The sequence below is a fragment of the Heliangelus exortis genome, chromosome Z (assembly GCF_036169615.1).
Source record: "Heliangelus exortis chromosome Z, bHelExo1.hap1, whole genome shotgun sequence".
NCBI classification, from domain to species: domain Eukaryota; kingdom Metazoa; phylum Chordata; class Aves; order Apodiformes; family Trochilidae; genus Heliangelus; species Heliangelus exortis.
The window spans coordinates 37,631,850-37,649,318 of NC_092454.1; the positions used below are offsets into that span (position 1 = coordinate 37,631,850).

At 35.9% G+C, this 17,469-nt stretch overlaps 1 protein-coding gene across 3 annotated transcripts in view; it reads right to left on the reverse strand.

Moving 5' to 3' along the window:
- TRPM3 (transient receptor potential cation channel subfamily M member 3) overlaps positions 1 to 17,469 on the reverse strand; it is a 352,377-nt gene that overhangs the window by 282,085 nt on the left and 52,823 nt on the right. The window lies entirely within an intron of this gene.

Here is a 17,469-nt window from a genome sequence, read left to right on the forward strand (position 1 = left end):
CAACCACTTTTATGCAAGCATAAATTAACCCAGCATTGTCACAAAGAAATTGGATTTCAGCAGTAGCTTTTTAGTAGTAGGCACCATCACATCCAGATTTCTCAAGATGTGTTGTAGTTCCCCATGCTCTTTATTTGCTTCACCTCAGCCTAAAAAACCATGTGTTGACTTGAACAATTTTTCTCATTGTAGAACTCTGAACTACCTTGATAAGGTAACAGTACCTACAGATTCCATCCTAGTGCTGTTTTTGAGGGCCACTTTTTTCACATCTCTTTGCATAATAAATTATTACTGGGTGAAAGGGAGATTATTTATCATATATAGTGTAAGCCAACTCCAAGTAGGTTTTTACGTGAGATGCTCAAAGCAATTAGGATTTGGTTCTTTATGCTTAAAATAAAAGCATATCTTACTTGGAAATTCATAGCTGCTTATTTATTATTTACTTATTTATTAAAATTTCCAACTATCTTTAAATCTTGCCTTAGCTGGGTACCTGACAAACTCGAAAATTATTCTATCTGGGTGACAGGATGCTACTAACACCAAGTGGTTTTGAAAACCTTTGAATATGACTAATGCTAGTAAAGCCATGGATCAGATGTGTTTTCCTGGAAAAAGTAATGGTATTAATTTAATACGTTCGCTTATATGCGTCAGCTATATCCCCGGGCTTTGTTGTGTAAAGCTTAAAATGTCATAATTTCCAATTACTGAAAGGTTCACATCTAATAGAACTGCATCCTTTTCCTCAGCTCACTGTGGTTCACTCTGAAACTAGTTATGTGCTTAGTGTGAGCTGTTAGAAACATCTTTCACACATTCCTAGCACTTGGGGGGTTGTTTTTGACACTTGAGGAAGACATTTGCTACTTATGCACAGCAGCCTTTTTTACTTCAGCTTGAGAAAAACATTACCTTCGCTCCATGTAGATGTAGCAAAAATAAGTACTTGAACAGGAGGTCTCAGAGAACAATGTTAATTAAAGCACAATATTGAAAAATTAGTGGCACAACATCAACACCTACTGAAACAGAAAATAACCATTTGTGAAGACTATTTCTGCTCTTGTTTCTGGAGTTCATTCACAGTCTGCTTTTCAACTGCAATCTCACATCCAGGTTCTAAAGCACGGGGAGCTGTAGCTGTATTCAGCATATTAAAAAATAAGGCTATGCTCTGATTATTTTCTCTGAAATTCAGGCCTGCTGCTGCTGCTCTGCTTGCTTCTTTTGAACAACTGCAAGTTAAGGAAAATCTAACGTAGGAATACGTTAAATAGATTTCTTGGATGAGTTTAGCCATTGAGCCTAAGAGCTCAATGAGCTCTTAACACCTAAGAGCTGACATTAAATTTTTTGAAAGGTTTCTCAAAATCCTAACTCATGCATGCTTTCGTCTGTTAGTAGTTTTTAGTTTAAGCTCAGGTAACGTCCGAGTAAAGCCATTACAAACTGTGCTATTCAGAAAACATTGCAGAGTAAAAAACTAAAAATAATTAAAAAGTAATTCCTTATGGTAAATCAACAAGTATAACTATTTTTTTTTTCACAAATTATCAATATCTGCTCTAAAATTTTGAGGTTTTTTGCAAAATAAAAGATAACCCGTTAAATTTTCTGAAGCACAGAGCATTATCTGTAAGTTACCTCCTCCAGGGGCAAGGTGGAGTGGAGTGGATAGTCAATGTAGGAGCAGCTTGAATTAAAATTTCATGGGAAAGCAACAGCAAAGGAAGGAGAGAGAGAGAAACAGTTGTGTTGGGTTTGTTTTCCTCAAATCAAGCATATCCAAGATTGCACTCACTTCTCAAGAGTCCGCTGGCTAGTGGTTTCTTGATAGTGAGAACTGCTTACAAAAATGGATGCATTTTATTTTTCTATTATCTGAAAAAAGCAGGTTAGGAAAACGGACACATTAAACAAACTGTTTTTGCACGTTAAAACAAATTATTTTCACTTTTTAAATTCATACCTTTTATATAGAGGGATACAAATGAAAGCTGATAGTGTGCAGCATAAAATTAATTAAAAATTCTGTATTTTCCCATTAATCTCTTATTGACCATTATAACTCTAACTAAAAATCAACTTGTGAGTCACAGGACAAAGGATTTACTATTCAAAATACTATAGCTTTGTAGTAGTGTCACTGTAATCTATCTAATGAAGCTGTATATCAACACTGGGGTGTATTTTAAGGAGCTAAAAGTACCAGTAAACTTATCATAAAAGCATCATTCATTCAACATGAAAATTGAGGCATATCATCTGTCTGTTAATGTAACCCACCAGGTATATCCATGAATACTGTACTGCAATGTCTAGCTAAAATAAAAGTTCTATTACAGGTTATCAGGAGCCAGATCAATAATAAAATTAAATAAATAAATAAATAAATAATAACAACAAATCAATACAACTCCAACACACACAAAAAATCCCATTTGCATTCCATATCAAGACAGGACCAAACATAATTGCTATAAATTAAAAATAGTTTAAGAAGTAAGGTTTCTTAAAAATTATTGGTAGGATATATACTGGATTTTTCCATGGACCAGTTGATTGTCCCTTGCCTATCTGTTTATTGAGACTGCCTTCTTCCTTTAACTCCTGCCATTATCACTGTTTAGAGCAATTCCTCCTTGTTTAATTGTGCAACATTGATCCAGCTAGAAAGATCCTACAGTACCTTATCCATCCAGCTGATCCCAGAGTAGCGTTACACTCTGTTAACCAGAACAGCAACCTGCAATGCTGGCAATGAAACTTCAAGACTGTGCTGTAAACGAAGTAAACCAGAGACAACAGCTTGATCTGCATTCACTGTGAACACTTCAGCCATTAGAGGGCCACTGATGAGTCTGAGGTTTCAGATCTCTACTTCTCCCATAACTATAGCAACCATTTACGAAGCATAGTTTTTGATTTGTTTTTGGGTTTTTTTTTTCACCTAGTGCAGACAAAGCAAAAATCAGCCTTGGATTAAATAAACAGATATTTTTCTGCCTGTCCAAAAGATATTTAATAAAAAAAAATCCTAACCTACTTTATTGTTGTACAGATATATACTGGAATAATAATGACAACAAGTAAACAGTTTTAGTTTTCATTCTTGCTGGAGTAAGTATCTGATTAGATAAGAAGGATTACCATAAGTCTCAGACATTAAATGAAAGCTTGAATATGTAAACACAGCTGTCTGATATGTCTACCATTAGTTATACTGGAAATTACAATACTTAGAAACTTCTATATATTTTTTTAAACATTAAAAGCAGGAATCTTCCAAAACTCTTCCAAGACTGTAAATGCAGGGTCGTTTTGCTATAATGCAAGGATCAGAAAGGAGAAAGGAGACATGATGTTCAAAACTAAAGGAAGACTAAAATGCAGAGAGGTTTCATAAGAAAAGAAAAACTTTCACTATATGAAATGCCTGTAAATATCTGCTGATTCCTATGTTAACTGTAACCTACTATGAGGAACAACTGTTTGACTCGAATGCCTCCTTTGTAATAGAGTCACTGGTAAAGCTGCATCATGAGCAACTGAACTTAAAAGCTGAGCCCATTATTTTGTGCCTAGTTTTTCAGACTCACATAAGCCTTCATCAGATCAATTTCCCTCTTCCCTTCCTTAGAGAAAACAGGTGCACACACATGAAAAAAACAAACCTAAAAATAAAGAGAAAGCCAACTGTGAATTTTCAAGGGCAAGCATCCTTCATAATGACTGGCAGAGGGGTCTTAACCTGATGGAGTTCCTTGAATTAAAAAAATCTCAGAACACCTCTGCAAGATAGCAAAGTCATAAGTGAACTGGCAATTTCAGACTTTCAGCACCTTTATTCCCTGCTATTATTTGTTAGTACCTTGTCGTTTCTTTACCAACTTTCCTTTTGAATGTCTAGCCAATCTGTAGGTTTTTGGAGAAAACTCTATTGCTAGAGAACTCTCTATTGCTAGAGAAGCAATAGGCAAACAATTTCAGGCATGCTTCAGCATAATTTCCTGTCTCCCTTGTGTTTCCATTACAATGTCTTTTAACCTCTTTACCTCTAACCTCTTTACCTCTCCCTGATTAGTTTACTTTTTCCCTCTCCTCTGGATCCCCAATGTGTCTCAAAATGTGGCAAATGTCTCATGTGTCTCCATGTGTCAAAAAATTCAAGCACCTTCCATAAAATGTCCTAAGCATGGCCAATTTTAGAGCAGAAAACAATGAACAGAACACAATTCTTAGCATGGAGTGGAAGATACATGAGAAGATTCACAGCATCTTGAGGGAGCGGTCAATAGCAATAATCAGAAAATGAAACATATATTCTTTAATAAAGGATAAAGTATATAGGAATGGAAACTCTGTTGCATGTGACATAACAGGCAACTTTACCAATGAGGTTGAGAATTTCAGACTTCTGCCTTCCTAAGCATGCACCTCTCCTTAAAAATAGTTATACTGACACACACTATTTAGTACAGGAATTTTTTCTCATAAGGGAGATATGGGGACCCCAGGAAGATTTCTGGCATTTCCCATAAGTATCTTTCCATCCTCCATCTGCTGTCAAATTCATCAATCTTCTGAGCTGGAGATTATTTACATGTCATCTTTAAATGTTTCATTCCACTTATGCTCTCTGGTCTCTCCTTGAATCGATGGAAATTTCTAGCCAACCCATCCTTAGGCAAACACATCACTACACCAAGCCTCCACCCTATGCCAGTCTGGAACCTGAGAGCTTGGAGTTTGGCTTCTACGGCTTCATTTGTTTCCATTACCTCCACCCTGAGACTAGCTGTGCCTTGCTCACACTGATAAGCCTATCAGACCCTGGCAGACACTCATCCCTTAGTGGTAGCTCACACATAGCATAACATTGCTGTGCTTATAACAGTTCAGGGGTTAACCAGTTCCATCCATACCCAAACAGCTAAAGGTCAAAAGTCTAAATCTGCTCATTTTTCCTTCAGATGGATCTTTTTTAGGAAGAAAAACGTCTGCCAATATTTTACTTCTTACTAGCTTCTACTTTTTCTTAAGAGCCCACTAACTTTGTTTAAAGTAATGATAATTTTCTTATCTTTTATACTCAAGATATCACTGTCATGTCACATCACTACTTATATGTGAGCGGAGATTTTATACAATGCTGGGTGAAATAAAAGGAAATCTTTGCTATTGACCTTCCTGTTAGCTGCACCTGACCTGCAAGGTTAGAATATGGATGTAACATGCATCGCTTTTTAGAGCCTATGTATCACAGCAGTGGTAAAAGATTTTTAACCTGACACAAAAAAATATAGACTACACTACATACATTATTTTCAGTAGACATAGTAAAATATATTTAGCAAAAGCAGAATTCGATGTTTCTATTAAACTCCCCAGAGAAACTCGTTTTTTTAAGAAAAGTAAAAAGCCATAGAATTCAGAACAGTTTTTTGAAACTTAGAAGAAATTGAAAAGAAGGTGTTTTGAATGCCTAGAGGCTAGGTTATCTCTACTTATTAAAACCTTCTGTTTGTGTCCACCCACAGGCAATCATTGCCTAATGCATAAACTTAGAACAGTTGGATCTGTTGATCTATCAAGAAGCTAGTCCTCTCTCTTGATTAATAATTTTTCAAGGTTTTTTTTCTTTGCTGCCTTGCAAACATGGATGCATCTTCTCCCTAAGAACTCTAATGCTTCTTTATTGGATTGTTTAACTCCTTACAGCTCTCTTCTTCTACCTACCTGATCTTTGGTTAATACTCTAGGTTTCCATTTTTCCTTTTTCCAGATAAATAACATGTTTTCTTCAATTTCACTTTGTTTCACTAATTCACTTAATATTTTCATTCTGTATTACATTTTCAATACATTTCAGTTCAATTTCTGGGGGGTTGGGTGGGAGAGGAGAGACAGAACTGGTTGCAAAGCATTTGAATGATTAATACCAAGATTTGCAAGTGGAGATTTTATGCAGTTACTGATACAAATACAACAAACTAAAGAAAAGGAAAGTAGGAAGAGCCACACTGAAATAAATCAACAAAAAAAAGAAGCAGAGAGAAAACCAAAGAAAGTGGAGAAAAAAGCCAGGAAGGCTAAAAGGAGAGAAGCTTAAAAATGCATAACACCAGAGTCCCTATTCTCATATATTGTTAATTCTTCTATCGAGTCCCCCTTCTTGCTTCTATCAAGCCAGGAAGACTAAGTCTCATTGTGGTTGAAAAGATAGGGCACAATTTCTTTTTATGCTCTCAGAACTCACAGTAGAGAGGAATGCTCTGAGCACCTCTTTTAGTTTTCCAATGTCACCACTGCATTAAAGCCCATCCTTCCTGCCATATGGTATTGGTCTCTTTAGCAGAGAAGAACAAGTAAGCAGAGACAGAAAAAGCTTGTTATCTAAAATCCAAATAAGTTTCAGATCTCTGGAAATACTGATCTATAATGAGGTATGACCGAGTCACTAAATTTTGAAACTCAAATTCATAGAAAAATGGAAGTGGGTGAAAACTTAATAATTGGAGAAGGAGAAAGAGAAGGGATAATATTCTCAGCATAAAGATCAATAATGAGATTTAGTGCTGCTTCATTTAAGACATGAGGCCGGATAACAGCAGTCTTAATTGCACAACTGCAGCTTTCAGTGCAGTATCTTCTTATTTACTTAAAACTTTAAACTGTAATCACATATGGGAGAGATATACGGATACTTGGATCAAAAGGATTACAGAAGTTCATCCAAAGTTTAGAATAAGAACAATTATATTCAAAATGTACTTCACACTAAAAATGTTGCTTTGCGCAGATCTTAAGAGAGAATCTGGACACGCTATGATTTTTTGGTCTCTGAACACACTCCAGATTATGAAAAACACATTTTCTAGCTCTAAGTGTTATTGTACATCGGGAAAGAGCAGGTGAACAGTCTAATTTTATCCATCCAAATAATAGACAAGGAAATTGTTCCAGCTCTTGCCTAGAAGCTTCTCAGCTCTTCTCAAATATCAGACTTTTTACTCAGCCGCTTGTGTTTACTTCACCTTTTATTTAACTTGCAAACAACATCCTGAAGTGATCTGCAATGTTCTGACTACCCCAGTAACAATGATGCTGAGGTAATACATACAGATACTCACAGCATATTCATCTTATGTCCCAGCTTTTTCTGAGACAGAACATCATTTGTTTTGAGAGTGCCAGCTCAGTAGCTTGTCATTGAAAGTTATCTGTAGAGTGCCACAGACATCCTGCTCTTATGAAGACAAACACCTACAAAGTGGAAACTTGTGCTGGCTGTGAGTGCAATCATTGTCTCCGGTAATTCAGATAAAAAAGGTGAAAGAAGTGATTTCATAATCTGACTGCAAAATAGGGTACATCTGTAACTGAGCTGAATGTATGCTAAAGGAGTACGTACCCACCCACTAAGATGTTGACAAATGTCTTGATTCAAGAGAGAAACTCAGCTTTTACTGATGGGCTCTGCCTAAAGTCTGAGATGATTCTGTAATAAAAGAGTTTCTCTATGGTACTCACTATATTTTCTCAATTTTCTCCTAGATAACTAATATTGCCCTAGTGTTTTAGATGTAAAAAGTTTTAATAAAAATAACCTTATAATGCAAAAAATACAAAACAATTATTTAATTTATGTGATGTACAAGGGATAGATTGGGTGACTTTTTTGTTCTTTTGTTTTTTTAACATCTCATCCTTATTCTCACTTAAACCACCAGTACTTTAATCTCCAATAAATTCAGTACAGCATGCCATCAGAGGGAACCAGAGTATTCCAGAAAACAATGAGTGTGATTTTTTTAACAGTAATTTATAAAACATTAATAGCCTACTCAGCATCATCTTATTCCTACAATAGAGGCAAGTGTCGAATGTTACTGAAAAAAAAAAAGAGAAATCACAATGCACTGTCAGACACAGCTATGAAGAATCTTAAAATACTCAGAGAGACATCTCCCTAGCCCCTAGTAATATGTGCCTGTTTCTTTCACACAGAAGCCACAGGATGTTAATAAAAATGGTATGTTTCTTAAAGTGCCATATAGCAGCTCATGCTTGCAAGTGTAGCAAATAGGAAAGATAAGTAATTCAGAATTTTGTACAGTAGCTCGAATCCCAAAATCTAAAACATTTCCCCTTTCCTGATTATCAGCAACAGGCAAATCCTGGTATCATATCCCACTTGGAATAGCCTTGACAATAATTCACCATATGAGAACACAAGTGATTTTCAAGGTGAGAATGATCAGTATGTACTAAACATAAATACTACACAGAAAAAGCATTATTTTATCATTTCAGTCATTAATATTTTGCAATTAAGTAAGTTCAATTCTATGATCTTATAATGTGTCAGTTCCTGAGGGCTGTTGAATCATGTTTTTATTCTGAAAATAAAATCTCAGTGACAACCGAAAAAAGAAAAAAGGAAAAATAAAAATGCTCACTGGAATATAGTTGCTTAGGTAAATCCAGCTTATTGCAAGGTGTTGGAGGTATGCATAGAGTTCATGCTTTTAGAAACTAAGTCAAATCCTCCTCAGATGATCCTTAGGCATCCAGAAACAGAGCATTATGCATGAGGAGTACAGTTTCCACATTCAAACTATCTGAAGAAGGGTAGAAATTATTTTAATAATATAGTTTCCAGTATCTTTGGAGTGAGAAGTTGCAGTAAATATTCTTAAAAAAAATAAAAAGTGAAAGCAAGAGACAAAACATAATGAGTTTTATTAAATTAGCCATATCCCTTAGGTAGTTATGCAACTTGAAGAGAAACTGAATTTATTTTAAAAAAAATGTTTTCCTGTAGTTTGTAATTGCTAAAAGGATGATTCTGTCATCCTTGTGCATAAATAAATAATGCTGATAGATTACTTTAGCCACTAAAATTGCCAGGAAAATGCATTTTTCTCAGCAAATGGACTAGCATATTAAAAAACTTAAGCTGAATAATTACATGCAACCAGCACCTATCCATTACATTATTGCATTTCCCATACACTGTCTGTTTCAGTTTTCTTCAGCTTTATCTGCTTTAAGGTTCAGAAAATAAAAATTAAAATAAAATCAGAATCTTCCTGAAAATAAAATCAGAACAGAATATGCTTTTAATTCTTAACTGAAGATAAAAACATCCTTTACCTGTTGGCCCATTTCCTAAAATTTGACACCTGCAAGTATGAACAATTTTGGATCTATACTACAGCAAAAAACTACTTATAAATACTTAAAATACTACTTATAAATATTTATAAACAACAAGGGAACTCTGCACAAAATATGTATTATTAAAACCACTGCCCTGTACATTCCTAATGATAGGGATTCAGAAAGCCAACACTGAAGGGAGTTTCTGAGCAGCTTAAAAATGTCTCACATCTCAATAGAATTAATTAAAACCCAAATTCATACACTATCCATACTATGTCTTCAAAACAAATGGTTCTGAAATCACTGAGGATTCTCTTTTTGTTTACTTTAGAATTTCCCTTCATCCACATATTTTTAAAAATACATTCAAGACGGGTTTCTAAAAAAAGGACTGTTTTCATTGCCTTGTAAAAATTAAATTTTCTATCTATGAAACCATACTACATATTGAGTAACAGTATCTGTAAAGGCAATTGTTGCACTTAAAACTCCTCTCAGTATGTAGCAGGGCCTGGTCTTACTGCATCATGGATATGGTGGCTCTCCTCAGTACAAATCTATTGCTTAGGACAGTCTGGATGGAGCTTTGAGTAACCTCATCTTGTGGAAGGTGTCCCTGCCCAGGTAGGGGGGCTGGAACTAGGTGATCTTTAAGATCCCTTCCAACCCAAACCATTCAATGATTCTATGTCTCTGAACCAGCTCCCATGAAAACATGAGAAGCAACCAAGTCATGCCAATGAATAAGCACCTCAGCTATTGAAGCTGAATCCTACATAAGGAGGGAAAAGTGGGCAATGGTATTAATTGCAACTAAACTAAAACACAAACCTTGCACAAATACCTTGCTGTACAGATCGGATCCATGCTGGATTTAGAATTGCCATAATGGGTCACTCAGTTCAGTCTCTTGTTCACTCATTCTGGAATGGATCAGTGCTGCACGGAAATACATATGTAACACAAAACATCTACTTCTGATTTTAAAAATTGCCAGGAAATACTACCTTTTGTAAATTATTATCTTTTGCAAGGGAAGTGCTATTGTTGTTGAAAGCATGTGAGTTTTTTAGAGTAAAACTTTCTATCTTCCATCCATGAATCTTGGTGTACTCATCCTATAGAATATGTTGTCCTACTACACGTGAGCTGACAGTGATCAATCACTAACTTTGAGAAGCTGCTGGATGGAGCTCTCTGAGAGACCTGCATGGAAGTGTCTCCCTGATCTTTAACATCACTCCATATTCTAGCATGGGGTAGGAGAATCCTCCACAAGAAACATTACCTATTTTTGACATGTTATTTTAGTTCTTAGTTGAGTTGGTAGGATGTTTGCATGTATGTATCACTCTTACAACATTACTTCTCGCTGCTCTATTTTTAACGGCATTATAAATTCATAAAACCTGTACTGCAGTTAAATTAAGGAATCAGAAAGCTAAGTGCTCAATTGAAACAGACATTTCTCCAACCTCATGAGAGCAACTACTCAAAACAGTCTGCATGAAGTAAATTCTGTCACGGGTTTTGAAAGCATTTACCCACAGATCCTGACAGTTGCCAATACTGAAGCTTTCTTTAGCACACATCCTTGAAGCATCAGACAAACACCACCTTGTCACTATTGTGACAAAAAATATTTATATGACAAAAAAAATCTATACATCAAGAATGCATCAAATATAGGAAATTCCTAAAAAGAAAGCAGCCTGTACTTGCCCAACCCATTCTAGGCACCTGTAGGGTCCACTGCAGACCTGTGAGGTGTACTAGAAGCCTTACCTTTTAAACTGCAAGTTCTTTGGAAGAGAGATTGTGCATTTCTGACCTCAAGCACTGTCATACAAAGCCCCTGAGTAAGTGACAGCCTGTTACCATAAAGTAACTATGCTTCTTCCAGCTGCTTTATTTACACTCTTAGGCTTTATTTACACCCTTAGGTACAAAAACATAACTGCAGTCAGACAAAGTAACCACCTAAGAAAGACTTTATTTCAGAAACGAAACACCCTTTCTCAAGCAGTCTCCTATAGCTTTACTTAGACAGTTTTTGTGTAAAGGTGCTTTTAGTGAATTTAAAACAAAGTAATTCATAAAACAGAGGAACTCTACAAATGCAGTAAGAGAATTACCTAAAAAAATACTCATGTGAGAAATAGTTTCATTGTCATTCTCTTCAAAAACACATCCTGGTACCTGAAATACGGCCAAGTTTAATTAAATGCACTCAGTTTCTGAGTGTGGCTTGCTTTTTTTTTTTTTTTTTTTTTTAATACTACTATGTTGTCACTTAATATTTAAGTCATACTAAACATGAAAGACTAATGCAAATTATAGACTTTGCTCTCTGCATATTTTATGCACTAATTCCCTAGTTTCTCAATTACTAGTTAGTAACTGAAGATCATTATTTTTTTCCCCTCTGAAACACACCAGAAAATAAGAATTAATATTTCACACATAACTTACATACAGCAATAGTTGAATCTTTTAAAATCACAGATAGAGTTAAAAAAATCTGGTAAAACCATTTTTTTTGTGTCCTAGTTGTTTATCACAAACATTTTTAGTTCTGTTTTAATATGGCAGCACCTGTCAGTTAGAACACCCACAAGGGACTTTATGACAAACATAAAGAAATGTTTCAAGGTTATAACAGCAAACACGTTTGAACACAATAAAATCAAATTTGATGGAATACATTTGAAGTGTCTTGTTATGAATTAGTGCATAAGAACATGGCAGCACAGTAAAGGCTGCTTGAAAGCTCCCTACCTCTGCTGCTTTCTAGAGCATAATTCAGCATGGCAACACCCTGCGTTCATACAGACACTGTATGCAGTCCTGTGTGGGACACATCAAACAGCATGACAATAAAAGACAACACATTAAAAAGTTACTAGAATAAAGCTATTTTCTGATCTTAAATATCACATCTTACATGAAGATTTGATCCAGATGACGATTCTTTTTCCCTTTTTCATAGGAAACTCTTAATTGACTTCTCTTAAAGAAAACTGAAGTGTTAATATTCATTTATAAATTTCCTATGGTTCATCCTTCCCATTGTAAGGTTGTTCTAAAAATTCCTATGCTTCAACCCTGCACAATGGATGGAAAGTCAGCTTACCCAGAGGTTCCCTGAAGGAGTAAGAGCATGCTTTACACCCTGAAAATTTCCAAATTTCCTTAAAACTTAGAAAGCAGGAGAGTTCAGGAAGGCCAAGTCCATTTTTTAAATACCAGATTTTAAATATATTTGTTCTTTTCCCTCACATGCTACTTCTCTATATTGTAGAATAGTAGAGCACTTGCAAAATAGATTTAAAAAAAAAAAAAAAAAAAAAGAGTTGGAAAAAAAAAAAGACTGAAAGGTCTGTGTCAACAAGTGTTGTTTTTCTATTGTGTTTAACAGTTTGTTTACTAGCCATTAAAATAAAGCAGAACAGGTAAAATTCTTAAATGTTCTGAGTTTATTTGGAAACTCTATTTCTTCCTAAATCCATAATTCCATCTCCAGAAAAGAAATCTACCAATTAAAACTGCTGGTGAAACAAACAGAAGCCATTTTTTTGGGGGGTACCAACAAGCATTTTAGGAAGAGGGGAAGTAACTTAAAAAACAGCAGGCTGAAATTACCTGTGCTAAACAGTCTTCAGCAGTAGGAAAAGAATTTGTTACTGAGAGCTCACAACACTCTAAAGACACCTTGATAATTCTAAGAAACAAACAGGAAGACCTTGGCCCCCAGAGAACAGGGGTTTTGCTATATACAGAACCTCCCATAATGGGAATAGTGTCCTTGTGTGCTACAGCAACACAGCCAGGAGGAGCAAGAGGAGAACTACAAGATTCATAATTCTTGGTTATTGCCCAGTGCAGCACTAGCTGTGACTATTGATGGAGAGAGGTCTGTGTGGAGGGGTGGAAGCCACAGCAGGGGCCAGAGGAGCAATCAGACACTAAAGAGTCCTTCCCTTCAGAAGGGAAACTGGAAGGTCATGGTACAAAATGCTTACAACTCAGACAAACAGCCTAAAATAAATTTCTTCAGATTTAATATGAGACTGGATTAGTACTGTCTTGTTCAATTATTTGTACACTGGAAGTGCTGCAGATACTACACTGTATAATCAGTGGACTGAGTCAATGCAAACTTACCACTGCGACTGTAATGATCAGTGACTTAAGTGCTGATTCAGTCTGTTTGTTTAATCTCTCATTAACTAATGTATCTGCTTTATTGAAACTTTCTCTTGAAAGTGTTCCACTGAGGCTTCATAATATTGCTCTGGTTTCCTCGGGTATTCCCAGTTACATTTGCTGTTCACACATGAAGAGGTTCAAGTGTCTCAAACCTCGCTCACCAAGTATACTGTTGTGTTCTTGTCAATAATTGAGGCTAACTGCATCCCTCTGCTTCTCAATGTAGCATACAAATCATACCAGAACAGGTTGCACTTTAAATCTTAGGCAAAGAAAGTCCAGGTGGTGATTATTCTGTTGAAAATATACCTGGTTTCCAAAAGCAGGGGAGCGATCATCTTATTCAGTGGCCAACAGGAGTTTGCTTTGTTTTACTTTTATAGTCAGGTGATGAGCCACCAAGACCTTACACTAAACTTACAGGCTACAAAGATGGGATGTTTTTTTTCCTCAAATCTTTTGAAAACCTGGAGCTCTGGCCAGTATAAATTATCATACATATGGGTGGACCTGAAAACACTTGACACAACAAGTGGGCTAAAGTGACCTAAAAAACATCTTTTCATGCTTGCTGAAGTATATAGAATAAAGACTTCTGACAATTTATAGCAGTCTGCAAGCTTTATCTCTGCTTCTATGCTATCCATTCTATTAATTCCTTTTTCTGTGTAAGAAAAGTGTCCAGAAGCAAACTGCATATGACACTTCTTACAAGCTTTTTTAATTAGAACAAACATCCACCTTTAGCAGGTAACACCTGGATATTAAATTTCTTAATATCTTCAAGACATTTTTGAAGTACCCTAGAAATATGATATATGTGAAGGCAAGTGATAAGCTCAGTTTCTTTGGAGGAAGAGGTCTTTACATTCCTCTGTAGGTAAATGAAGCAAGTGCAGATGTAGAACCGACAGATTCTGTGATTTTTAATTCTTAAAAGCTAGTCCAAATTTAGCACTGCAGCCCATGGGGCTTTTTAAAATCTTTGTGAAGACCTAAGCACCATCTTCCCTTATCTCAATGGGATTTAAAATTGTTCTGATGTAATATCAACCAACAAATAAAATTATTTTTTAACAAGAGAGTATTACAAAAATAACTGCAAGCAGAGCTGAGCTTTGAGATAAAAGCAGTACACACACCTCCTCTAATACCTTTTCTGGGAATCACAACCCATTAGCGTAGCAACCTCCACCCAGTGTTTATCTCACACCCATTTTGGGGAAGCACAACAAAGCAAAACTGCTGCTACTGTGCAAGATGCCCAAGAAAGACCCCTGGTGCGGCGTGGCATATCTCCACCCAGCTGTGCATAGACTGTAGCTGATGGTCAAACACAAACTAACAGCACAGATTAGCAGGAAAACCAGGGCAAGGGAAGAAAATGCCTTGCTGCCTCTTGAGGGAAGAAGGAGCTGGCATAGCCTCTCTCCCCAGCTTCAGCACAGATGGGCTTTGCTTGCAGATGCAAGGGATGCCAACAATCTCTCGCTGCAGGTGACTCACATTTGGCACCACTAGCTCCCCTACCCACAAAGCTAAGCCAAGAAGTCCCACACTGAGGTGGGGGCAGGATATCTCATCTCTCTGGGTGGCCAGGGCCATGGGAGGGAGGCTTTGAAATCTTAATCCCCTGGTCAGCTTGTTGGTGCCAGGCCAGAGTTGAGCTTGCACGAGATCAGGAATGTGAAGACAGTGAGAGGAAGTGAAGAAAAAAACATAGAGACCTACCATGGAAAAAATCTAGAACCTTCAACAAAAGCTAACTCTAAATGCTTTATCAAACACCCGTGCCACTAAAAGGTTATACTTGTGTAAAAGCATGTGCCTTCTTATCTGTCCCAGTACTAAAATAAGTCTTAGTACACTTGCTGCACTAGGTAAGAGCCTAATAAGCAAGCACGCACATTTTCCAGTACCATACTAAGCACAGCATACTGCATGGTCTTCTGAATAAACCTGGTATTTCTCTGATGAGGCTCAAAGGATTCTTCAGATCACAATGTCCCTAACCCTCACAGAAACTGCACCAAAAGAAACCCCTACTCAAGCAAGATCACTGTATAGCCACTGAAACGTACATCTTCCCATTTGAGTATTATCTTTCTAGATGCGATTAAAAACCTACAATTCAGACAGCCATATTATTTTTTCTTCTGCAAAAAGAATATTGGCCTTTAGAGGCTCTGTAGCAATGAATGAAGAATTAATTTGCTTTGTGTAAATCGACTTATTAAAAAGCCTTGATGTGAAAGAAAACCACTGAAAAACGCCATCCAGTGACTGAAGGCAGAGCCGAGTTAGTAGAAAACTGACTGTAGGATTCAACTGCAATGACATCTAGTGGTGTAAGATTTCAAACCTGTCGAACAAGTTTGGAGAACTAATCTAAAAAAAAATGTTTTAGTAATGTCACTTTTAAGTTCAAATGAAAGTTAATTCTCCATATGATTTAAAACACACCTTGGTAATCCTGTGTATCTTATTTCTTTTTAATTTATAACACTGTATAGTGTATCATCCAGTATTTTTGTTAATTCTTAATACCTATGTCTAACAAAAATTATTTTAAATAATTTAAATAGAATATACATACTTAGAAATAATAAAGACATTAAAAATACACTTCTGTTACACTAATGGCTTTTAAATTAGCTTAGCTTGTAAAGATAATTGCTATACAAGCTATTTAAAGGTTACTTACTTGGTTCAAGAATCCTGTGGGGCTTAATCTAAAATCATTCCTGTAGAATGCAAGTTATAGGAGGCTTTAGAATCCCTATTAAAAAACCCTCTATGTATTGGTAAATTGGATAAAATAAATTTGTGCAGAATCATATTATTTTCCTATGCAAGACAGCAACACAGCTGAAAACACCATGATTTTCTTCCTTTACTAAGAGTACTCATAAATGAAGTTTGAAAGAGCCCTTGTACATTGACAATCAATTGTACTAAATTATGGATTCAGTTACTGGGTATCGCTTTTTATATTATTTCTTGCATTGTCATATTACTTCTTTCATACTATTTCTTCCATTGCATATTTTTGATTCTACAAAAAGCCTTAAAAGAGAATACATCAGGTTGAGCTGATGGAATACAGGTATTGCAGATTCCGGAAAGACCATGCTCAATGAAAGCTCACCAGATTTGGAAGACGAAAAGGAGACTAAAAAAAAAAAAGCTCCATCAGGAGACAGGAGCTAGACCTGAGGGATACTAATCCTAGAGAAAGAAAGAATGAAGGCTCACATTTTAAAAAAAATTTTCAGGCAAGCACCAAAGTACTCTGAAAAGCATTATTCAATTAAGATCATTAAGATCATTAACTGAAGAATAAATGGTAACTTCTGTGTTTGTTTGTAGGCTTTTCAAATTTTGTACAAATTATGTTCATGTCGTATGAACAACTGTACATCTCTGAACTGAACACTTGTTTCAGCATCACTAAGAATTAGAGTGTTGGTTCAATAAATTATGCAGCTGAAATGCTGTGCAAGTAAAGAAATAGATTATAATGTGGAAGGCTATGCTTTCCTGCTCAGAGACAAGACATCGCTGGCAACAGCCCCCAGTGACCCAGACTTTAGCTCTGCTGGTGCAGTGAATCTCATTATGAAATACAAAAGATGAAAAGAACAGCAGCTGATTTATCAGTCGAGTCCTGGAGGAGTCATGTAGTTCCAGCCCTAGGTGTCAAGCTTGGAAAAATACAGAAGTTTATCTTGTTAAAAATAATAGTAAGATAAACAGGCTGGAGAAGAACAGGTAAGAACAATGGAGTAGCAGGGGCAAGGAGGATTAAAAAAAAAAAAAAAAAAAGACAGAATATACAGTTTTTTTAACACAAACCTAGCACATCTTACAGTTAGGATATACTATACCATAGGATATTCCTATACTATAGATATATATTAAAGTAACACAATTTTGTCTAATTAAGCTTTAGCTAGCTCTCACACACACAGTTCTGTACAGTTAATACTAAAGGAGTTTTGAACCGATATTAAAAAAATACTGGACTATTGTAGAAAAACAATCCCATTAAAATGTGGTCCTTTTGTAATGGGTTCACCATAA